The 26,197-nt window shown below is 38.5% G+C and overlaps 1 protein-coding gene across 29 annotated transcripts in view; it reads right to left on the reverse strand.

The window, feature by feature from the left end:
• The window catches only part of LOC114671950 (uncharacterized), a 474,108-nt gene that overhangs the window by 388,385 nt on the left and 59,526 nt on the right, over positions 1–26,197 (reverse strand). For 3 of the 29 annotated variants that reach the window (XR_013402455.1, XR_013402451.1, XR_013402449.1), the window contains 2 exons: positions 16,113–16,329; positions 6,832–6,928 (listed from right to left, as the gene is read on the reverse strand). The exons of 16 other annotated variants lie outside the window; for them this stretch is intronic. The gene's annotated coding sequence lies outside the window, so the exon portion shown is untranslated. Of the gene's footprint in view, positions 1–6,831; positions 6,929–16,112; positions 16,330–25,462; positions 25,542–26,197 lie in introns of all 29 variants that reach the window. 10 more of the 29 variants (XR_013402457.1, XR_013402450.1, XR_013402454.1 and 7 more) reach the window with 6 other exon arrangements.

A 26,197-nucleotide genomic window follows, 5' to 3' on the forward strand; every position in this document is an offset into this window, starting at 1 on the left:
ATCATTTTATAGCCTATGGGTGAGTAATAGGCCAGGGCTAGGTATATGCTGCCTCATCTAGTGATATTGTCTTCAATCATGTTAATTAAATTAGTATGACCTGCACTAATGAAAACTGCAAAAACCTATTTTGGTCTCTATCAGCACATACATTTTGATAATTTAATCCTGCCATACTTGTATGCCTCTCAATACCAGATTTAATGCTCACAATATCAGGATAATTTTAAGCATTTTCTATACAAAACTAACAAAGAAAATGACTTGTGAAGTAAATTTCATTTCGGGTGAGCAGCAAACCAAATCAGGAATTAGAGATTCATGATGGTTTTACGGATGCTTCCAGTTTTATTCACCCGTCTCTCTTTCTTAACATATATTCTTCTTTGACATGTTTTCTAAATGATTAGCCACCTGAGAAAATATTTAAATGACCATATCATACGGTAAAAGATTTATGGCCTAAATTACATTAAACAAATTCAATATGCTGTGCATATAGAAATGAAAAGCTTTCAGATTATATTTTAGCCATTAAACTGTGCCTTAAAATATTTAGTTTCTGTTTGCAACAGTACAATTTCCTTTTCCCTGTTCACCTAATGGCAGATTCTCTGAGTAATCAAGCAAAAACAAATGACTTAGTCCTTGGTTCAGAAAAATAATGGGTTACTAGCATAATTAATTTTATGTTTAATTACTGTAGAATGAAACAATTCAACAATATCCAATCAATCCTTAGAATGACAGAACAGAAGGTCAGCAGTTGCTAAGTCAATTGTTTTGAAAGAGAAATTTATGTCAGGTTCTCTTTTATGTGCTATGGAAAGAAATTGGATAAAAGTGGTCAAGCAAACATTAATTAATTGTATAAATATAACCCAGTTGTCATGCTAAATCATAGAGGCAGGATACAGTTCTCAGAATGGTGGATATGCATCAATGGCAAATTTCAGTGACATGCTAAACCTCACCCACTTCCATTTCATGCACAATCAAAAGGCTTAGGGTAAAATATTAACATCTCTAGAATTATTTTCTTAAGTTTGAGTTGACAACTCCTTGAAAAGATATGGACAGTTCTAGTCCATTTCCTTTTATGCCCACCCAATAGCATGAAGGGCCAGGTCTAACTGACCGCCCCTTCCCCTCTGCCTCCCCCATCCCATTCCTTGTTGTCCTGTTAATAGCAAGAAAGAGAACCCAAATTATTTCACAGGGCGATTCTTCTGGTTGGAGAAGTAACACTCGATGTGGAGAGTAAGATTTGTAGATACAGAAAGAAGTCTGCATTACCTTTTGACATTTGAAGAGTTAATTATCCAGGATTTCCTGCTAGCTATAGATTTCCCCAGCATTTAATGCATTTAAATACTCTGCTTATTTGACTAAGAAAATTTTAGCTTTTTATCTGCTGTAACTAAGGTACTTATATCAATACAACTGTGTACATGCCCCAGGACAATCCCTTCTGCCCCTGTTACAACCCTTTTGGTACATGCCTCCAGAGTATGAAGTAGCAGTCACTCTGCAGGCATGAAGGTGAAAAGCCACATTTGCATCACTCAAGAGTTTTCCCATCATGTTTACTAACCCCTTAAAGACAGCTTCGAGAAATGAAGAAGTCGTGCCTTCTGCATTTCTGTTGTTACTAAAAATGAAGAAGGGTTCATTAATGGGACTGGGCAAAAAGTAGAGCAAGCTCATTTGCTGAGATTAAAATCAGTAAGGTACTAAAGTTCCTGTTGGGTTCCTGAATTGAAGGGACATGAGGGAGGTAACCAAAGTGCTGGAAATGTTGCGATTTTTTTTTTTTTTTAATCTGGAGGCGGGTTATGCAGGGACATTCAATTGGTGAAAACTCACTAAGCTTATCATTTGTGCACTTTTCTTTCTATAGCTTGCCTCCAAGAAGGTACTCAAAACCAAAAATAATAAAGAAAGGTCCTAATTCCCTCACCAAGTGAAGCACCATCTGGGAGTATGAGTCAAAATGTTTCTCCAAAAAGACCTTGGATTTATTATAGACAATTGTGTAGACAACTCTAGGGTTTTTTTTTTTTTTTTGGTTGTTTTTTTTTTTTTTGTGTGTGTGTGTGTGTGTGTGTGTGTGTAACAATTAAGGATCTCTACATATACTAAATTGATATTCTAGAGTTGCAACCCAGTTTAGCCAGGCTGACATGGACATGTGTTTAGTTTGACCATCTGTTATTGAGGGGAGCAGTGCAGCACTTTGAAGCTATGTTTTAAGCCCAGAATTTTCTTATGAGAGGCCAGAATAACCCTAAACTTTATAGAAAGTGTGTGTAGCTATCAGGACGTGTGTGTGTATGTGGAAGGCCCTGTGGACCAGAACAGGTAGGCAGTCCTTACAACAACACCTATCTACTTTCTATTATAATATTAAGTGATCCTGGCCAGTGTAATGTGGTACACCTGTAGTCCCAGCTACTCTAGAAGCTGAGGTAGAAGGATTACTTAAGCCCAGGAGATCAAGGCTGCAGTGAACTATTATCATGTCACTCCAGACTGGTTGACAGAGTGAGGCAGTCTCTAAAAAAATATAAATATAGGGAGGCCAAAACAGGCAGATGACAAAGTCAGGAGATCGAGACCATCTGGCTAACACGGTGAAACCCCTTCTCTACTAAAAATACAAAAAGAAATTAGCTGGACATCGTGGTGGGTGCCTGTATTCCCAGCTACTCAGGAGGCTGCGGCAGGAGAATGGCATGAATCCGGGAGGCGGAGCTTGCAGTGAGCCAAGATTGTGCCACTGCACTCCAGCCTGGGCGACAGAGCAATACTCTGTCTCAAAAAAAAAATATATATATATATATATATGTGTGTGTGTGTGTATGTGTGTGTATATAGATATATATATGTGTGTATATATACACATATAAAGACAGAGAAAAAACTAGCTAATTTTAAAATTCAATAGCAATCACCAATGGACAAGATATTTTTGTTTTTGTTTCAAAATATATAGCATTGTTCATAAGCCTTTTTATGATTTATTATGGAAGAGGATAATATTGTTTTGCTTCTTTAAAAACAAAGTTACTATCTTCTGCAAAGTGAACATAAAAGGTCATAGTTCCCCTCTTCTATTTTCTGCAATAGCTTTTGCACTGCTAATGAAAGTACAAGGACATAAAATAAAGTACATAAGATCCATGCAAACTGTAATTCATGAAATGCAGTTTTTCAATATTTCCTTTAAATGCAACTCTAAAGCAATTATACAGTCACTTTACAAGACCTTAGACATGTGTAATTATAGATGAGAAGTGCACTTGCAACATTGAATTCAACCATTTTCTTAAACTTGATCTCCAAATGTCCATGGCAGTAATAACACCATTATATTTTCCCTAGTGAATGTTCATTTTTCTTTCCATTTTTAATTACAACACATTTTGCTTTCAGGAGTATAAGGAAAAGTCTAAATTAGAAGAAAATTCAATTATTTGAAACTTATAATTCATTTTCAACATAATGCTGAAAAACATTTTACTCAGGAAAGTTCTTGTTTTTTTTTTGTTTTGTTTTTTTTTTTTTTCTCTTTTTGAGTGGGGTTGGAACAAATCCTCTAGATTTGGAATTCTAATCCTACAGTTTATATGGAAACAGAATAAAACACTCAACTATTCAATGGGACTGAGGTTTCTAAAAATATGAATACGTAGTAGCATATTCCATGTGCCCACCATTTAAATATAGTCAAATGGGAAATTGATCGAAATATTTTGGAAAAAAAAATGACCACTATCATGGGATACATACATTGTAAGAGAGACCCTTGAAAAATACTTCGGCATAAGACATAACCAACACTTTATCACTGTGCTTTCAGTCACTGTGGCTCAAAGCTCCTGTGCTTTCACTTTTATTCCCCACAAAATTATGTATAAATGCATAACAACCGAATGCAAGGTGAAATTTTTTACTGCATTCTGATTTTTAAAAGATAAGTTTAAAATACATTTGGAAACTATTGAAGACACTGGAATACAGACTTTATATTAGATTCTGTTATTGAATTGTTAATTTTCTTAGGTGTATGATAATGATATTTTGGTAATAGAGAAGAATGTCCTGATTCTTAGATGATTCATGCTAAAGTATTTAGGAGTGAATTGTCATAATGTCTGTAATTTACTTTAAAATTGTGTGTGTGTGTGTGTATACACATGAAAAAGAGAGTACACACATGTGACAAAATATTAACTGATTAATCCAAGTGAAGAGTACACAGGTGTTCACAGTACTATGTTTTCTGCTTTTCTATAGGTTTGAAGATTTCCAAAATAAAAAGTTGGAAGGAACTTGTATAAATGCATGGAAAAGCTATTCCTCTGAACAACAGTGAATTCATGCAGTTTTTCACTCTTTTTTCCATTACAATGTAAATTTTGGTATGTGCTTTTCTGATGCTCTAATAAAACACTTCTGGAAGAATGGCAGGTCAGCAGGCCCTGTTTTAAGTTTATTAACTGATAACCTACTTTCAATGACAAAAGAAAGTGTAACCTATGCCTGTTTTAAAGCAATGATTGTCAGCTCCCATGGTCAATATGTCATGCAGGGTACACTTCATTAGGGAGTGAATTACTTTACTTGTAATCTGAGCTAAATGAATGTCAATGTCAGGTTGCATAAATCACAGGTTAAAATGTATCACTAAGTCCAATCAGATAGGGTACATCACCCTTTGCCCTCCAAAAACACCCCAAATTGGGGTTTATTTCATACAAGTTTTCCAAGTGGCAGATAGAAAATCTCCCTTGTACCAAAGGACTTCATGGATTAGATGTCCTGTTTATGTGTCTTATTGCTACATTTTCAATGCTAGTAAAAACTAAAATTAAAACTTTACTGTGACTGAGGATTCAGTAGCCAGGATGGCAAAGCTTTCAGCTTGATACCCTATGTAATGATGAGAGAAACAACCAAAAGTTCCCTGAAAAGGATTCATACTGGAAAGTATATTATTTTGGCAAAACCCTTCTAATGTCCTACGCTGTATAGAAAAGGCAAATCCCTTTTAAAGGAGGGCCACTTTACAAGCACATCTATTGTAATGAATTTTTCTCGCTCAAGCTGATGAAACACATTTCTGTTCTGGTTGCTCCAAACGAGGCAAGTGGATTCAGCAGCTGCAGGGATCTAACCAGGTCCAGACTGACCACATTGATGGTTTGAACAGGAAAGAAGTTTGGTTCAATGGAAAGAGAACAGATTCCAAGATATGATAAGAAATGGGTTTTTACCCTAATGCTGCTACTGGGTGTCCATACAAGTCTGAGCAAGTCACATAATATTTCTCAGCCCCAGTTTCTTCATCTATGAAATAGGTATGTTAATACCAACCTCTCTGTATTGTTGTCGTGGTTAACAATAATGTATGAAAAAAACACCATGTCAGGGCTTGACACATATCAAGTACCCAAAAAAGGGGGAACTATTATAAATTGTATAAAAGCAGTAAATTTTATTTTTCAAAGATATGAATGGTTTTCGATTGAGCAGATCACTCTGGTCTTGGTCTCAGTAGATAATTAATGTACATTGGATGACTAGTTCAGTGCATATATTAGTGAATTTGAAGTACTCAGTAAAGCATCTTATGCACAACAAAGAGTAAGGTAGAAATCTGGCTTATTATTTCATCTTACCACTATGAACAACTCAACAAAGGCCCAAATGTTCCAAGTGGGAAGAATGGCAAGTAATGGTCAAATACCTACTTCCTCTCATTCTATAAACCTACCATTAAGTGAGTGCTTCCAATCTTTAGTTGAAGAGGAATAGCTATGCTACATTTCCCAGGAGTTCAGACTGAAGCAGGGACCCAACGGTGGCTTTCAGAGATGGGGATCAATCTGACAGTGTAATGCATGAGAGAGAAGTCCCATAGAGGACAACAGTTGTACCCAGAATACTTCTAGAGGGACTTGCTTGGAGATTTACTAGGTAAGGCTTTTTACATTGCCCAGGCTGATCTAAACTCCTGGGCTCAAGCAATCCTCCCACTATCATTTCCTGAGTAGCTGGAACTACAGACATGGACCTGCACATCTGGCTCTTTTTCTTTTTTTTCTTTTTTTCTTATCTGTGGATCTGATCTCCTTGTAAAGTCCCATCATTTCACTAACTTCACTATCAAACTACTTTTCCTGACGGAAAATGTCAGCAAGAGTAAAACAAGTTGAATGTTCTAGACTAGCATTACCAATATTGTTTTGTTTTTTGTTGGGTTGCTCCCTAATATCTGTAAATATGTGAGAATAACATTTTTGAAACTTGATCTTTGCTATTCTGTCGGAGGGGTTTAATTGGGTAGAAAGGACCCAGCCCATGGCTGGACACTTGGTAGGTTCTCACTAGATAAGCTGGGCAGGTAAACAGGCTGCAGACCTTCCTCCAGCTTTGAAAGGTAAGGGACAATAGTCATTATCATCCAACAATTTGAAGAGCTATCTACACAGCATCCTTTGGAAAAGCACTCTTGCCATGCAAATTTACATTTTCAATCTTAACCGAAACAATCCTGAAGTTAGCTGGAAGGTCAGAACAGCAGCTAACAAAATCAGCAACTGAATTGAAAATTAAAAAAAAAAAAATGCCCTTCACCTGCATAGGACATTTTTTAGCCTGCCCTCTCCTTTGGTCACAGCCTGAATAAGATTTTAGTTAGATTTTTCAAAAATAAAAGTTGGAGTTAAATAATATGTGAGCACTGGAGGCAGAGATCTGCTAGATGTGTTTTTTAAACAGTTCTTTAGATGGGCAAATACAGCAGCTTGATTAAGAAATGCATACCTTGATCATCCATCATTCACAAGTCTTTAAGCCCTGAGGGGTCGTTTGTGCCAGATCGGGAAAGAAGTATGCCCCAAGAGACTGAGGACAGCACTACCTGGTAATCAAAAAAGAGAAATGAACATGACATTGACGAGACTTAAAGAGGCGGGCACAGAACTCATTTGTTTATCCCCTAATATAAATTTCCTCACAGATCTCGTTCATTTCTGCTATCCTTCTCCCTAGCTCAAAAAGAAATTGCATCATTTCTCTTCCTCTGCCTTTGCATCTCCATTCTCATAGGGTGCTCCTTGCATCCTCAAGTGTGCTGGATGTCAGCATTGCCCACAGCTCTAGACCAGGCCAGCATGGTCCCCAGAATGGCTTTCATAGGTTCTCATTAGACAAAGGGCTCTTCTCACAGGATCTGAGCTACAGGATCTTGATAATCCAGAAAGGAATGCAAGCCCGGGGCTGAGGTCTGAGAGGTTTGATCTCAGCTCCAGAAGGCCCTGACCCATGTCCAGTTTGCAGCACCCCATACCAGACTCAGACAAAGTGAAATGACTCAGCACACCCCATTTATCCATTCTTGTACAGATGCTCCTGACAGGTTTCTGTCCATTGTACTTTGCTGCATTTCCTTTTTCCAAGATGGCTAGAATTCATCATGGTTTTTTCTCTACTTCTCATTTTGTATTTCACATTTTGTAAAGTGACATTTTTTTCTACCTGCACCTGTCCTGATACCTACTCCACAGCAATAGACATGGCAGCCTCAATAAATATTTCATAAATGAATACAGGAATTGCAGAATTCTATGAGAAAAGGGGTTACACCAGCATTTATCTAAAAGCCTGTGTCCTATATCATTAATTAGGTGTACATAATACCATGTATTTGTCTCAGAGGGTCAAACTGCCTTCTAATAATAATTCATTGACATTAAAAGGTTGTAAAATCAGAGAACAAAGAGAACACCCACTTCCATACCAATCTCATTTTTTTGCCAAAATCTTGAATTTGGCAGCTGGTGAAAATGAATGAATATTAAACCTTTGGAAGTTTAACGATTTAGACAATATAAACCAACAATGATCTTATTTTATTAATTTTTATTCATTTATTGTAAAGTATTTTTGAATATGTAAAAATATCTGAACAACAATGTACCAAATACATTTGGGTCATGGCCTAGTTTAGAAAATTAAACATTACAAGCATAGTTGTGTACTCCTTCCAAGTGCATCTCTCTCCAACTCCCCAGCCAAAGGAAACTCTGATTCTGAATTGGGAGGATATTAATCTGAAGCATATTTTTATAGATTTACATATATATAACTATCCCTAGACAACATACAGAATCATGTTGCATATTTTAAAATTTTTTATGAATGGCATCATATTGTACATAGGTAATTTAGTTTTTGTTTTACTCCATACTTTTAAAGATATATCCATTTTGATACATGTTACTCTAGTTTACACATTTTTCATCATTGCTTATTATCCCATTATGTAAATATACCACATGATATTCACTATTGAGAGCCTGAGTTTCAAGAGAGGAGAAAGAATGATGGGGAAGAAAAGAACAGTAGGGTAAAACTAACCCTTCCATTTATACACGTCGTGGCTCCAAGCCATGGCTTGGTTGCCCTGATACTTTTCTCCTTGCTGCTAAGGAATACTGTGTGAATAAATGGCTAAGCAGAATTGTTAAACAAATTAACAACAGTGTAAGACAAGTGGTGACAGCCATGTGCCACTGACTAATCCCACGCTTCTCCCTGGTAGTAATGGCTTTCTTCACTGCAGCAGGGATGCAAAGGAATACCTGCAAGAAGTCATATATCAACTAACTGGACATCATGCCAAGTCACCCTTCAGAATATAATTTCAGTTTCTCTGGGAAAATCATTTATTTTATGACTTCTTTAAAACTGTATATTTGGAGTTACGCATCTGAGAAACACCTGTAGAGTGTGCTTATTTCATGTCATAATCACCTCTCTGGAGAATCCAGGCTTGTGCTATTCAGTAATTGATCAGAAATTGTTCAGTTGCCTCTCAAAGACAAGTCCCAAGATGAAGAGCACTGTTCCTTCCCCTCTGTCCTCAGCTACCCAGCTCGGTCTGTCTTGACAGTCAGATCAGTATGTGCGAGGACACGAAAAGAGCAATCCCCAAAAAAGGGACCTGGGAACCTCGCCTACTCCAGTGGCATCTCTCCCACCTGGTGCACTATAAAAACTAACACCTGCATGCCAGATACATGCAGCCGAGGATGTGGGACTGCTGCTGCATCTTGCAGTTCTTAGAGGGAATTGGGCAAAGGAGTTCCTTGGCTGATAGCATGTCTGAGGAGCTGGAGTAGCAGTGATAGGAACAGTTGTGTGGGTCTGGCACCCAGGTGTGGGAGTCTGAAATTGATAGAAAGAGGGTTAGCGCAAGGTTAAGCAAGATTAGTGGCCAAAATGCTATCAAGTGTAGGTCTGCAGTTGACACACAGAGGAAAGAAGAAATCCACTGACACTATTAATGATGAGTCCCTAAATAAGGAGAGAAATATGACAGGAAATCCACAGTGAGTACTCAACACAGATCATTCTGCCCTTTAGTTCTACATTTCTCTTTCAGTCGTTATATTCTAATTCATATTTTGAGAAAAGGTTCTTATTCCTGGAAAGCCCCTTTAAAACTCAGGTAAATCTGTGCAATGGAATACTACACAACAGTAAAAAGGCACAATATACTGTTACACAAAGCATCATGAATGAACCTCAAAATCATCATACTGATACAAAGAAGACAGAAACATATAGATATATATGTGTGTGTGTGTGTGTGTGTGTGTGTGTATACTGTATGTTTCTATTTACATGAAGTCTGAGAACAGACACTACTAATCTTTAGTTATAGTTGTTAGAAAGCAGTTGTATGTGAGTGGGGTGTGGCAGTTGACAGTAAAGTGGAAGGATAGAAGTTTCTGAATGATAAAAATGTCCTATATATTGTTTTGTGTGGTGGTTACACGTGAAACTGTGACTGTCAATATTCATCAAATTGACCTTTAAGATCTGTGTATTTTATTGTAGGTAATTTATAGATAACTTATAATGCACTTTTTTAAAGGTTACATAAAAATAAATATATCAATGAAATTAAGCCAAAGATGGGTATGGCTAGGAAAATCTTTCCATAGAAAGTATGGATTCAGAGAGAGGGCAAGATGGCTGACTAGATGCAGCCAACTAGAACAGCTGCCACAGAGGGACCAAGACATCTCCTAACAGAGCTTCAGAGTGAAGGCCCCGAGGATGGACAGAGGGAAGACACAGAAGATGGGCTGAAGGGAGACAAAGCTGGGAACCCTGCACAGGGCTACTGTGCACCAGGACTTATTCCTGGCTTCCAGTAACTCTTGGCAAGGAGCAACTGACTCTCACCACAGGGCTCTGGAATCACTGCAGGAGGAGACCCCTCGACCACCACTCGAGTTGGCAGGGAGAGCTGCTTAGAGAAGTGGTAGGGGCAGCAATGATGTGGAACTCCGATGTTTTGGTGCCACTGCATCTGTAGCAAAGCACAGCCAGAGACGGCCATCCGCCTAGGGTCAAGTAGCTCCCATAGGAGACTTTAGCCCTAAAAGAACTGTCGGACCTGAACTTTACAGATTGATCTTACCCATCAGATCAGCCTGGTCTGATCTGGGCACTCCTTGGTCTGCTGACCTCTCCTGCCGCCCCAGCCTGGCCAGGCCTGCTTGCAAGGCAGCCTCAGGTGCCCTGGGAACCCACATCATAGCTCCTGTACTGGCAACCATGCCGAACCAGTGGAGTGCTCCAGCAGGGTGGCCCCCATGGCCATGCACCAGCTCAACCACACCCCACACAGCAGCTTCCCCTGTGCCCACAGCAACTACCCACATTATTTTGCTGGACTTGTGTACACAGGCCGGTATTGCCTTCCTTACCCCACCAATGCTGCGTGTGCATGCACCCTGCCCTGCCCCTGCTGCAGTGAGAGTGCAGCCCATCCCACTTCCCCATACTGACTGCCGTTGCAGTCGGAGTCCTGACAGGCACAGAGCCAGTAAGCCCCAACCCCACCAGTGCCCTGCTCTTGCACCAACACTGCTGCGAGAGTGAAACTAGGTACAGAAAACAGCAGACCCTCCCCTGCCCTGAGCGACCACCCTGGCCTGCAGTGCAGAGAACACACACAGACCTGTGCCTGCTGGTGCTCCACCCCGTGCCAACACCACCATCAGCACAACTGTAAACACAGTTGCCAGCAGGAGCCCCTGGTCCCCTTGAGACATGTTGCCTCCACTACTGTGATGAATACCTGCACGGAGGCAGGCACCTTGGCATCCATTAGCACCCTGCTGCAGCTGAGGAGGGTGCACCCCACTTCACTGCCACTGCAGCTGTTGCTAGCACATATGAACTAGGACAGATTCCACTGTCACCACACTATGAAACTGGATGACACTACCAATTAGAGTGTAGTGACCAGCAGTCTGGGACCACCTCAGCACCCCCACCACAGTGGATTCCTAACCTTGAGGAGCCAAAGAACAAAGTTGGAGCCTGATACAAGTACCCCAGATTTAGAGCACACGGTTTAGGAGTTGGGAGCTGAGCGTTGGCCCCCTAAAATCTTCCAGAAATTAAGCCAGTCAGCTGAATTTAACCTTATACCACAATCAAACTCACAAGGTCATCAAATAAGATAAAACAAGAAAAAAACCCATTTCAAAGGTCAGCAACTTCAAAAACTGAGGGAACGTCAGCCCACAAAGATGAAAAGGAACCAACGCAATGCAAAAACCCTGACAACTCAAAAATCCAGAGTGCCTCCTTTCCTCCAAATGACCACACCACCTCTCCAGCAAGGGTTCTGAACCAGGCTAAGATGGCTGAAATGACAGAAATATGATTCAGAATATGAATAGGAACAAAGATCATTGAGACGCAGGAGTACATTGAAACCCAATCCAAGGAAGCTAAGGATCACAGTAAACTGATGCTGGAGCTGACAGATAAAATAACCAGTGTAGAAAAGAACATAACCAACCTGACAGAGCTGAAAAACAAACTACGGGGATTTCATAATGCAGTCACAAGTATTAATAGCAGAATAGACTAAGTGGAAGAGAGAGTCTCAGAGCTTGAAGACTGGCTTTCTGAAATAAAACAGTAAGACAAGAATAGAGAAAAGAGAATAAAAAGGAATGAACAAAATCTCTGAGAAATATGGGATTATGTAAAGAGACCAAATCTATGACTCATTGATATCCCTGAAAGAAATGGGGAGAGTATAAGCAACTTGTAAAACGTATTTCAGGACATCATCCACGAGCACTTCCCCAGCCTAGCTAGAGAGGTCAATATTCAAATTCAGGAAATGCAGAGAACCTAGGTAAGATACTTCACAAGAAGATCATCCTCAAGACACATTATCCTCAGATTCTTCAAGGTCAAAATGCAAGAAAAAATGTTAAAGGCAGCTAGAGAGAAAGGTCAGGTCACCTACAAATGGAAGCCCATCCGACTAACAGCAGACCTCCCAGCTGAAACCTTATAAGCCAGAAGAAATTGGGAGCCTATAGCCAACATCCTTAAAGAAAACAAATTCCAACACAGAATTTCATAGCTATCCAAACTAAGCTTTATATTCAAAGGAGAAATAAGATCCTTTTCAGACAAGCAAATGCTGAGAGAATTCATCATCATTAGACCTGCCTTACAAGGTCTCCTGAAAGAAGTGCTAAATGTGGAAAGGAAAGGTCATTATCAATTACTACAAAAACATACTTAAGTACACAGACCAATGACACTGTAAAGCAAACACATAAATAAGTCTGCAAAATAACCAGCTAACATGATACTAGGACCAAATCTACACATATCAATACTCACCTTGAATGTAAGTGGGCTAAATGCCTTAATTAAAAGGCACTAAGTGGCAAGGTAGATAAAGAACTGAGACCCATTGGTATGCTATCTTTAAGAGACACACCTCACATGCAATGACACACATAAGTTCAAAATTAAGGGAAGAAGAAAAATATCCTAAGCAAATAGAAAACAGAAGAAAAGCAAGTGTTGCAATCTAATTTCACACAAAACAGACTTTAAACAAACAAATATCAAAAAAAGACAAAGAAGGGCATTACATCATGGTAAAGGATCAAATTGAACAAGAAGACCTAACTATCCTAAATATGTATACAACCAACACAGGAGCACCCAGATTCATAAAGCAAGTTTTTTGAGACCTTCAAAAAGACTTAGACTCCCACACAATAATAGTGGGGTACTTCAAAACCCCACTGACAGTACTAGATAAATCATCAAGGTAAAAAATTAACGAAGATATTTAGGACCTGAACTCAGCACTGGATCAAATGGACCTGCTAGATATCTACAGACAGACCTGCTAGACATCTACAGAACTCTCCACCTAAAAACAACAGAAGATACATTCTTCCCATCGCCACATGGCACATACTGTAAAATCAATCACATAAACACAAAACACTGCTCAGCAAATGCAAAAGAACTGAAATCATAACAAGCACTCCGTCAGACCACAGCAAAATCAAATTAGAAATCAAGACTAAGAAATTTGCTCAAAATCATATGACTTTATGAAAATTGAGTATGCTGCTCCTGAATGACTTTTGGACACATAATGAAATTAAGATAGAAATCAAGAAGTTATTTTGAAAGTAGTAAGAACAAAGATACAGCATACCAGAATCTCTGGGACACAGCTAAGGCAGTGTTAAGAGGAAAATTTATAGCACGAAGTGCCTACATCAAAGAGTTAGAAAGATATCAATTTAACAACCTAACATCACAACTAAAAGAACTAGAGAACCAAGAGAAAACCAACCCCAAAGCTAGCAGAAGACAAGAAATAACCAAAATCAGAGCTGAACTGAAAGAGGTTGAGACAGGAAAAATCATTCAAAATATCAGTGAATCCAGAAGTTGCATTTTTTGAGAAAATAAAATAAAATGATAGACCACTAGCTAGACAATAAAGGAGAAAAGAGAGAAGATCAAAATAAGCACAATTAGAAATGACAAAGGAGGTAATACCACTGACCCCACAGAAATACAAACAACCATCAGAGAATATTATGAATACCACTACGCACATAAACTAGAAAATCTAGAAGAAATTGATAAATTCCTGAGTACATACACCCTCCCAAGACTGAGCCAGGGAAAAGTGAATCCATTAACAGACCAATAACAAGCTCTGAAATTGAATCAGTAATAAATAGCCCACCAACCAAAAAAGCCCAGGACCAGATGGATTTACAGCCGAATTCTACCAGATGTACAATGAAGAGCTGGTACCATTCCTACTGCAACTATTCCAAAATTTGAGAAGGAGGGACTCCTCCCTAACTCATTATATGAAGCCAGCATCATCCTGATACTGAAACCTGGCAGACACAACAGAAAAAGAAAATGTCAAGCCAATATCCTTGATGAACATCAATGCAAAAATCCCTCAACAACATACTGACAAATTGAATCCAGCAGCACATCAAAAAGTTTATCCACTACAATCAAGTAGGCCTTATCCCTACTTGAGTGAATGCAAGGTTGGTTCAACATACGCAAATCAATATATATGATTTATCACGTAAATAGAACTAAAGACAAAAACCACAAATGCAGAAAAGTCTTTGGATAAAATTCAATACCCCTTTCATTAAAAATTATCAATAAACTAGGTATTGAAGGAACATACCTCAAAGTAATAAGAGCCATCTATGACAAACCCACAGCCAGCAACATACTTTACAGGCAAAAGCTGGAAACATTCCCCTTGAAAACTGGCACAAGACAAGGATGCTCTCTCTCACCACTCCTATTCAACATTTGTACTGAAAGTCCTGGCAAGGGAAATCAGGCAACAGAAAGAAATAAAGGGTATCCAAATAGGAAAAGAGGAAATTACTCTTTGCAGATGACATGATTCTATATTGAGAAAACCCTGTAGTCTCTGCCCAAAAGCTCCTTAAGCTGATAAACAACTTCAACAATCTCAGGATACAAAAGCAAAGGATAAAATCACTAGTATTCCTATACACCGACAACAACCAAGCTGCAAGCCAAATTAGGAATGCAATCCCATTCACAACTGCCACAAAAAGAATAAAACACCTAGGAATACAGCTAACCAGGAAAGTGAAAGATCTCTACAGGGAGAATTAAAAAACACTGTTCAAAGAAATCAGAGATGACACAAACAAATGGAAAAACATGCCATACTCATGGATAGGAAGAATCAATATTATTTAAAAGACCATACTGCCCACAGCAATTTATAGATTCAATGCTATTCCTATTAAACTACCGATGACATTCTACACAGAACTAGAAAAAAACTATTTTAAAATTAATATGGAACCAAAAAAGAGCCTGAATAGCTAAGGTAATCCTAAGCAAAAAAAAAAAAAAAAAAAAAAAAAAGCTGGAGGCATCATATTACCTGACTTCAAACTCTACTATAAGGCTACAGTAACCCAATCAGCATGGCACTAGTACAAGAACTGACACATAGACCAATGGAACGGAATAGAGAGCCCTTATGAGAAAGGCCACACACCTACAACTATATGATCTTCAACAAAGCTGACAAAAACAAGCAATGGGGAAAGGATTCCCTATTCAATAAATGGTGCTGGGATAACTGGCTAGCCACATGCAGAAGATCAAAACTGGACCCCTTCCTTATTCCACATATGAAAATAAACTCAATATGGATTAAAGATTTAAATGTAAAACCCAAAACTATAACAATCCTGGAAGACAACCTAGGCAATAACATTCTGGACATAGGAATAAGCAAATATTTCATGAGGAAGATGCCAAAAGCAATTGCAAGCAAAAACTGACAAATGGGATCTAGCTAAACAAAAGAGCTTCTGCATACACAATGAAAGAAACCATCAACAGAATAAATAAACAACCTACAGAATGGGGAAAATATTTGTAAATTATGCACGTGACAAAGGTCATCCCTTTTCTGCAAGAGGCTGGCCTTGTTCATTTTCAGGTGCAAGTTACAGAGAGTGAACAGTTTATCTAAGTGATAATAACATGTCGGATAACCCCCAAGATCAAGCTCAGGATGTACTGATAGAAAATCAAAAGAAAGATAAACAGGGAGTTACACTCAGGAAATCTTGGCAAAGGTTAAAAGAAGTTGTTATGCTGTGTCAGCATCGTTTTATAAGACCCAACACCCAACTTTTAGTATTTACCGCAAAGACACTTCAATAGTCTTTCTTCATTTCACTCATCCGACAAATATTTATACAGTGTCCATTATGGGAAATGAGCCTTTTGAGTTGCCATGTGTACTGGGGTGAACACATTGGTGCACGATTCTGACCTCTCCCCATATCCACTTCTCCATACTCCATCTCTTCCTCTTCATACAACTTCTGTGATCTCAGTGCAGTTAGCTTCAACCGTCTGCTAGAAAGAAAAGGACTTGGATTGACCAATATCCTACTATTGTCAAAATAATTAATAGTCTATTAACATGACATTCTCCTCAACACATACACAAACACACACACACATTTGCATTTTTAAAATGCTAATGCTTGTTAGCTTAAATGCATCGTTAATTGTCAAATTTCAGACAGGTAAGAAAGTGAAGTCAAATTAAAGGTTTGGGTAGCAGCAGTAGGAAACTGGCAAACAGGAGAGTATCCAGGGTTGGCCCCTGGAAACAGTTTCTCAAATTTGCTTTTCTCTGCTTCTTTCTTTAATCTTTATCTGACTCTACCATTTTAAAAACTTCACAAGGATTTGATGTAAGAGATCAGGGTGGGAATGAAAGTGAAGACGTTCAACCCTGTGTAAGATGGAGGGGCAACAAAGAATGTTTGTGTAGACATCATTTTCAGAGTGGAGATTTTTAACCTGGAGATTGTCCAAAATAGAAATGTTTTAAACTTCAGTTTCCTAGGAAATTTTTGGGGACTGATTAGTGAGCAAAGAATTTAACACCTCTTATTATGGAATGAATGTTTGTGCATCCCTAAATTCATTGGTTGAAACCCTAACCCCCAGCGTGACGGTGTTTGAAGATGGGATTTTGGGAGATCATTAGGATTAGATGAAGTAATGAGAGGAGCACTCATGATGGGATTAGTGCCCTTACAAGAAAGCACACTGGAGAGCTAATGTGCTGCCTCCTCCCCCCCACACCTCTCTCTACCTCTCTCTCTCCATGTGCTCATACAAAAAAGTCATGTGAGCACACATTCAGATGGTGGCTGCCTACAAGCCATGAGAAAAAGGTTCAGAATGAAGCCTACCTTGCTGGAACCTTGATCTTAAAATTCTCTATCTCTAGGACTGTAAGAAATAAGCCCAATCTATGGCATTTTGTAGTGCATTCCTAGTTAATTGATACATTCCTGTTCTATATTCCCAAATCAGACATAATAATTTGCTTCAATTCCTCATATTATTTACCTTCCCCCTTATTATCTCCTTGGCCAAATTCTCTCTCTCTCTCTCTCTCTCTCTCTCTCTCCCTCCCCCCGCCCCTTGTCACACATACACACACACACAGAGAGACTAAGAAAATAACTACTCAAATATAATTGCCAAAATTAAACAGATCTTTAAAATGTGCTATGCATACTATATACAGCTTGAATTGAAAATGAAATAGATCAGCCTAAGAAGAATGTTTTTCTGGTTGCTTTCAGTCATCTTTTATGATGAGTCCTTATAAAGTTCACGTGAATAAGGATGTATGATAAGCATGCACGCGCACACACACGCACACACACACTCATACACATCCCATCTTCTCTGATTTAGGATTTACTGAAACTACTGAAGTTCTCTCAAGTATTTTGGTTGGTTCAGTGGGGTTTGTTTTTCCTGCAGGGCTTCAAGCACGGTGCTGACTGTCTCACAGTGAGAACCCCATCGAGCAGTTGCCAGGAGAGCTTAGCTGAGTTGAGCAGCCTGGGGAGTAAGTTCATAAACTGAGGAACTCATTTATCTTCCACAGTAACACCCCCTCCAAAACCAACTACAAACTACTTAACCCATCAAAACTGAGAGCTGCCAAAGACACTTTCCTCCTGGGACTGTAAATAGCTCCACAGTCAAAGTCACAAAGCTTTTCAAGCTGGTGCACTGGTGATTGGTTTAAACTACTAAAACTCAGATTATCTGTAGATTCCAATTTCTCATTTAAATCACTAGTCATTCTAGATACATGATGACTAAAAAATTGAAGCTGAAGATAAAAAGTAAATGAGGGGTCACATTACCATCTTGTTCATGTCTTGGGAGCTTCAGACTTCCGGCAATAACATTGCCATCTACTTTCAATTTCCACAGGCTCTCAGAGTGGATATTAGGTTTTATAATCAAAAAATTTTTTACTTGAACAGGAATCCAGGGGTACAACGAACTCTGGAAACGCTAATGTGAATGAACTGCTACATTAGCTTAGTTAAGAATTCCTCTGCCTTTATTGCCATTCTGGAACATGCTGAACAACGTGAAAAAGGTTAGAATAATGCATTTTTTACTTCTCTCACGGTGTGTTTGGAGTCTTAAATCACTGGTGATTGATTATCTTCATTCATTCATTTGTTGACATCTTTATTCAGTCAGTCATAAACATTTACTGTTAGCTAAGATACATGTGCAAAAGTATTGATTACAAAGTGTTTAATAATATCAAAAACTAGAAAGAAACTAAATATAACTCTATACAGAGTAAATGAAGTAAATCACAGTCCATCCTAGCCTGCAGCAGCTAAAAGATGTGAGGTAAAATTATATGTCTTTTCGTGGAGAAATGTGACTGTTATATGATTGGGGGCCCAGGGAGGAACGGATTTTAGAATGATATTTCTAGTGTGATTTTTAAAATTAAATTGTGTATGTGTGGATATGTATATTCCTACAAGAGTCTAGAAAATATATGCCACCTTGTTAACGGTGATAATCTCTGGGGTATTACTGAGTGAAATGGTTTTGTATCATTTGATTTTCTTACAAGAGATAAGCTATCTCTTCACTACAGAGTTGTATTTCCTTGTTATGGTAGCCCATGAAAGAATTATACCAGACTCCTTGTGGTTGGGTGGCACCACGTGATTGGTTCTTTCTAAAGAATTATAAGCAAAAATGGTATGTGTCACTTCCAGGCTGGAATGCTTTATAGCTGGTGCAGGATCCTTCTGAGCTCTTTTCTGTTGACACAAAACCTTGAGATGGGGGCTCAAGTTTGAGATAGTGACTGCTCCATCAGTCTAGGTTCGGAAATGAGATGTGGATCTAAGCTCTCAGCCAATCCCCAGTGGACACTTAATTAGAGCAAAAAATGAACTCTTATTATTCTAAACTTTTAAGATTTGGAGAGTTTGTTCATAAAGAATGACCTTGCCTATCCTGACTAGCACAAGTAAGAATATATTAATTTTATGTTTAAAATAAAGATGTTGCTTTTCTGAAAAGCAGTGTGTGTGAGCCTGTTAATTTTATTCTGATGAGTGAGTCCTCCAACTTTGCTGTTTTTCAGGGTTGTTCTAGGTGTTCTGGGTCCCTTGAATTTCCATATGTATTTTAACATTAGTTATCAACTTTTACCAAAAAAAAAGGCAACTGGAATTTAATAGGAATTGTGTGAATCTATAGATCAATTTGGGGGAGTATTATCACCTTAGCAATATTATCAGGAGCAGAAAATATAACTATTGGGCACTGGGCTTAATTCACAGGTGATGAAATAATCTGTATAACAAACCCCTCTGACATGAGTTTACCTATGTAACGAACTTTGACATGTACCCCTGAACCTAAAATACAACTTAAGAAAGTAAACAAACAAACAAACAAAACCCAATACTGTCTTCCAATCTATGAACATGGGATACCTTTCCATTTATTTAGATCTTCTTTAATATCTTTCAATAATGTTTTATTGTTTTCAGTGTTCACATCTTGCACTTTTTAAATGTATTCCCAAGAATTTTATTCTTTTAATTCTATTATAAATCGAGTTGTTTTCTTAACTTCACTTTGGCTTGTTCATTGCTAATACATATAAATAAAATTGATTTCATATATTGAGCTTGTACCTTGCAACTTTGCTCAATTAATTATATTTAATCATTTTTTGTGGGTTCCTTCAAATTTTTTACACATAAGACCATATCACATGTGAATAAAATTTGTTTTAGGTTTTCCCTTCCTGTCTGGATGCCTTTATCTTGTTTTCTTGCTTAATTGCTCTGGCTAGCAAACCTCCAGTACAAATGTTGAACAGAACTGATGAGAGTGGACATTCTCATTTTGTTCTTAATCTCAGGGGGAAATCACCATTATATATGATCATAGTGATGGATTTTTTGTAGATGCCCTTTGTTAGGTTGAGAAAGTTGACTTGCCTTCATTTGTTCAGTGTTTTCATCATAACAAAGTGTTGGATGTTGTCAAATGTTTTTTTCTGCATCTATTGAGATAATCATGTAGTTTTTGTCCTTTATTCTGTTGATGTGGTGTGTAACATTGATTGATTTTTGAATGTTAAAAGGAGTATTTCATCCTTCGAAAGAATTTATAGATATGGCTATAGAAAGTTAATTGGAAATTCATCACTTCATGCCATCCTCTACCTTTTGGTGCATCTTCATGTGTTAATCAGGATAGACTAGATTATGCTTCTGTGACAAATGACTCCAAAATCTCAGTGGTTTAACACACACAAATTTCTCACAATATAAAGATTGCTTTAGGTCAGACTCAACAGTGTAGTGCTTCATCATCCATATAGTGACTCAGAGATCCAGGCTGCTGTGATCTTGTGCTTTGCTAGCTCAACACATTGGTCTTACACTCACTACCTGAGGAAAATCAAGAAACTGAAAACTCACACGGCAGCTTTTTACTGCCTCAGCCCAGAAATGACACATGCCACTTATTCTCATATTTCATTGCCCATAATTGATTACACACTCTTGCTTTACTGCAAGGGAACTGGAAAATAAAATCTTTATTGTGCCCAGGAGAGAGAGATACAAAATAGAATTTGGAAACTCATAGAATTTTCTCTGCCACAGGCATAGAAATGCTATGTTCCTTACCTGTTGTTATGGGCTGAATTATAGCCTCCCAAAAGACATGTTGAAATCCTAACCCCCAGTACTACGGAATGTGACATTTTTGGAAATAGAGATTTTATAGTTGTAATTAGTTAAGATGAGGTCATATTGGAGTAGGGTGAGCCCTTAATCCAATATGACTGGTGTCCCTACAAAGAGGGAAAAACACCATGTGAAGACAGAGGTACACAAGGAGACCATCCTGTGATGACAGAAGCAAAGACTGGGATGATACACCTGCATGCCAAGAAACACCAAGGAATTACAGCCACCATCAGAAACTAGAAGGAGGAAAGGAGGGATTCCACCAGTGTTAGGGTACATGACTCTGCTGACACCTTGATTTCAGGCTTCTAGTCCCCAAAACTGTGAGTGAATAAATTTCTGTTGTGTTAAGCCACCTGGTTTGTGGTAACCTGTTATCACAAGTCTAGGAAACTAATACACCAGTTAAAAATGTCGTTGTGAGTATTGTATCCAACCTAAGGTGTCATCAATGGAAAGACATGAATTATTTCATGAACCTCTAAGAAAGGAAAAAGGCTGCCAATTAAGTAATGACACCCTACCTTAATGATAATCCTGCATGACACGTAAATTGGTCACATCATCCTCTCATTGCTGAGCAGCATCTTTCCTCGATACCAAGAGATTTGGCAAGTTTTTGTGTCTTCAGGTGTGTGGTTTGGCATATGAAAGGTAATCATTTTGCACATTTCTCACTAACCACACACAATTCAGCCACAGATACGTGTGGACTTAGTACCTTTTTTGGTACCATGAAGCACATTGTTGTTCTTGTGCAAGAAAATATAGAATCCTACTCCTTCCCCCAAAACTGCTTTCCTAATGTCAAATAGATGCCCCACTGCTCTCTTCTTGCCTTTCTGCTTCTATAGTAACTTCTCATCTCAGAACTATATTATACTATAAATTCTAAGAGAAAGAGACTTTAAATGACAATTAAACTCTGAACACATAATAACAACAACGCAGATAATTCAATAAAAAAGATTATGTATGAATAGCTATGACCAAATTCAGGCTTGTGCAGGTAATAACTACATCACAACTGCCACTGGGCCAACAGCTGTTGTAAGTCATTCTCAATGTAAGATATTTCCAAATTCAGAGTGTGAAGAGATGGGCTTTTTAAAACCAATAACCTATAGTTATGCAATAACAACAGCAACAATTAAATCAGGCCACTCAGTCTTGACCAAGCATACGACTTTGTCCTGGGATAGTAGCTCTCCAAGTGCGGTATGGAGATTCCCGGGACATATTCAGGAAGTCTATGAATTCAAAACTACTTCCCCCAAAATACTAAAGTGTTCTTTCCATTTTCATTCTTGTTCTCTCATTATAGTACAGCAGAGTTTTCTAGAGACTACATGACATGAAATACAAAACAAATTAAATCGAGAAACTGATATGAGAGTCTGTCATCTATTAAGCTGAACATTTTGCCACTCTTCTCGTTATTTTTTTGTTTTGAAAAATATGTTTTCACAAAAAAAAAAAATTGTCAAAATGTGAAATGGGATTTAGATAAGTGAATAAGTAGTTTTTTCTCAGTTCCAGTTTCTAATATGGTAAATATCAATGGATATAATAACAAAATGAAATTCTCAATAATTTTAAAAAGTTGTATAAGGATATGAGATCGAAAAGTTTGAGAATCACTGTTTTAAGGAAACGACCTTTGGCTTTAAAGATGCATGTCTTTGTTCACTGAACAAATCTTGCAGTTAGGATTGGATCAACACTGGAACAAACTCAAACATTGAGAGGATGAGAGTACCCTTCTCTGACATATATAACTCAAAAACAAAAAAAAAAAAACCCATAAAATAAAATTTGGTATTTCAGTAAAAGACACGTTTACTGCTTTAAAATAATTCCTTTGAGAGTGTGTGTGTGTGTGTGTGTGTGTGTGTGTGTGTGTGTGCGCGCGCGCGCTCGTGCCTGCCTGTCCTTCCTTTCCTGTCTCTGTCTTTTGATGCCTCAAGCATGTGGTTGTCTGGGATTCATCCTCAGCTCTATGCTAACTAGGCTTTCCACAGCATGCAACTAAAACAGAGACTCTGGAATTCCTCCACATCATGTTTTTCACAATCAACCTATGCGACTCTTTCATGAGCTCCTCCCCTTTCATGACTGCCTTCAAATAAGACACTTTTTTCTTCCCATGGTTCAGGCAAGGAGCCAGAAAACGTATCACAACCTTCTATTTTATCTCACAGAATTGTATTAGCATGTTCTTTCTTTAGTGCTTTGCATGAAAAATTGTAGGCTTAACATTTTCCTTGCAATTAGCAAAATTATAATTGGTAGGCTGTTTAGTATAAAGTAGAAAAGGGTGAGTTAGGTTTGTCCTAGGATGCTTCCCACTGGTTCAGCACTTCTTGCTCTTCCCCCAAAGTGGTATCCCATTGAGTAAATATGGAAACAAATTAAACCCTGCTGTAGTATTTATTAATTATAGCAGCTTTGGGGTGGGTCCACTCAAATATAAATCATTAATAGACTTTATATTTTGAGAAGTGACTCTTGACAAAAAAAAACAGTCATTAAGAACCAAATAAATTAAGATATCAAAAGGAATGGTGGCGGCCGGGCGCGGTGGCTCAAGCCTGTAATCCCAGCACTTTGGGAGGCCGAGACGGGTGGATCACGAGGTCAGGAGATCGAGACCATCCTGGTGAACATGGTGAAACCCCGTCTCTACTAAAAAAAAATACAAAAAACTAGCCGGGCGAGGTGGCGGCGCCTGTAGTCCCAGCTACTCGGGAGGCTGAGGCAGGAGAATGGCGTGAACCCGGGAGGCGGAGCTTGCAGTGAGCTGAGATCCGGCCACTGCAACTCCAGCCCGGGAGACAGAGCGAGACTCCGTCTCAAAAAAAAAAAAAAAAAAAAAAAAGGAATGGTGGCTAGGCCCTGTGGCTCACACCTGTGATCTCAGCATTTTGGTAGCCTGAGGCAGGAGGATCTCTTGAGCCCAGGAGCAACATAGACTCCAGACGTGGTGGCACACGACTGTGTTCCCAGCTACTTGGGAGGCTGAGCAGAGAGGATTGCTTAAACCAAGGAGTATGAGGCTGCAATGAACCAAAATTGAGCCACTGAACTCCAGCCTAGGCCACTAAGTAAGGCCCTGTTGAAAGACAGAAAGATAAGAAAGAAAGAGGAAGGAAGGAAGGGAGGGAGGGAGGGAGGGAGAGAGGGAGGGAGGAAGAAAGGAGAAAGTGAAAGAAGGAAGGAAGGAAGGAAAGAAGGAAGGAAAGAAGGAAGAAAGCAAGGGAGGGGGAGGGAGGGAAGGGAGGGAGAACAAGAAGTATATCCAGCTTATATAAAGATCCAGTGGGTCTTTATTCAAACAAATAGACTAACGTTCATTGAGGACTTACTACATGTGTCAAGCACTGTTCTAAGCACATTGCACCTAATAGCTCATTTACTCTTTACAACTAACCTAGCAGGTGGAAACTATTATTACTTTCATTTTAGTGATAAGGAAAGTCAGGCACAGAGAGGCCAAATTACCTCCTGAGAGTCATGCAGTGTAACTTGAAGAGCCTTGATCCAAATCTAGGCAGTATGACCACAGAGCAACAGTTGCTAGACTACACTGCCTCTGGAATCACGTCCTTGGTGACTTGGAAGGCTGTCTACACTACCCTCCAGTCAGTCACCTATTAATAGTAACTGGTGCGGTTATCAAATGGACTCTTGCAGCATCCCAGTGCTGTGTTCAAGTAACTCTTCTTTTACTTAATAATGGCTCCGAAAGGCAAGAGTAATGATGCTAGCCATTCGAATACACCAAAAAGAAGGTATAAATTACTTCCTTTAAGTGAAAAGATGAAAGTTCTGGACTTAATAAGGAAAGAAAAAAATCCTATGCTGGGGATGCTAAGATCTATGGTAAGAATAAATCTTCTATCCAATAATTGTGAAGAAGGAAAAACAAATTTGTACCAGTTTTGCTGTCACACCTTAGCTACAAATGTTAAGGTTACAGTGTGTGATAAATAATTAAGATAGAAAAGGCATTAAATTTGTGGAAGAAATGAACAAAAATGTGTTTCAATTGACAGCAATCGGGTTTGGCACCACCTGTGGTTTCAGAAATCCACTGAGGTTCTTGGAATGTATCCCCAAGGATAAGGGAGGATGACCATATTTTGGTGAATTTTTAATTTACCTCAGTTTCAGATCCATAATCATATGTATCTAATAAGTCATAATAAAAATAGTGTTTCTTTTTCTTAATTCATTCTCCTCTTTTTACACAAACGTTTTTTGGACGCATCACTCCTTCACCCCTGAAACCAAAACATGTGGCTCACCCACCCCAAAACATGTTCCCATTTGTTCTCCATCTGTCTGGAATTCCTTTTAAAGTTGGGAGTTTGGGCTTCAAAGAAATCCCTGAACATGTCCTCAGTGAATCTACCTACCTCTTCCTGCCGGCTGTATCTTACTCCTTTAATCTTGCTCAAGTTTCCTGGCTATCCTCTTTCCTCAGTGATGCTCATCCTGAAAAAAAGAACTTGGCCTGAAGTTAAATAGCCCATAAAGGAAGTAGCTTCTGAATGCCCATGATTTCAAAGGACGTGAATGAACCATTGGTTCATGTTGGTTTTCTCCACAGCCCTTTAAAATAGACAGGGTGAAACTTTGGTCCATCACAATTTTGCTGATGGATTGAGAAAGAAGGAGCCTGCCACAAACTGAATTAGCACTAAGTAATTTTCCCTTTCTTTATGTAAACAAATGCCTTTCAATATACAACAATTCTCGAGGTGTTCAGGTTACTTGCTTATTTTAAGATCTTTGCTTACTTTCTGATCTTCATAGGTCATTGACATCCCATTTAGCACTGGTGACCCTGTTTATACAATTTTGATATAAATTAAAAAGTGTTCTTGCGGATAACATTAACATTCGCAATTCCAATCTACCACATAAGCAAACAATAGCCTTTGCTCAGTCCTGTATATAATTGTTCAAAAGCTTCAGTGTAGACTCCAATACTCAGAGCAAATCTGATCAAACAGATTTGCTTTCTGACTTTTTATTCAAAGCAGGATGAGATCTCAGCCTATGTAAACTCCAATGCAATAACTTACGGGATTTTTGACAGAAAGTAGTCATAAAACACTGGATAGGTACTTCAGACAAATAAATAGGGG

Source organism: Macaca mulatta, chromosome 13, assembly GCF_049350105.2.
Source record: "Macaca mulatta isolate MMU2019108-1 chromosome 13, T2T-MMU8v2.0, whole genome shotgun sequence".
Lineage (NCBI taxonomy): Eukaryota > Metazoa > Chordata > Mammalia > Primates > Cercopithecidae > Macaca > Macaca mulatta.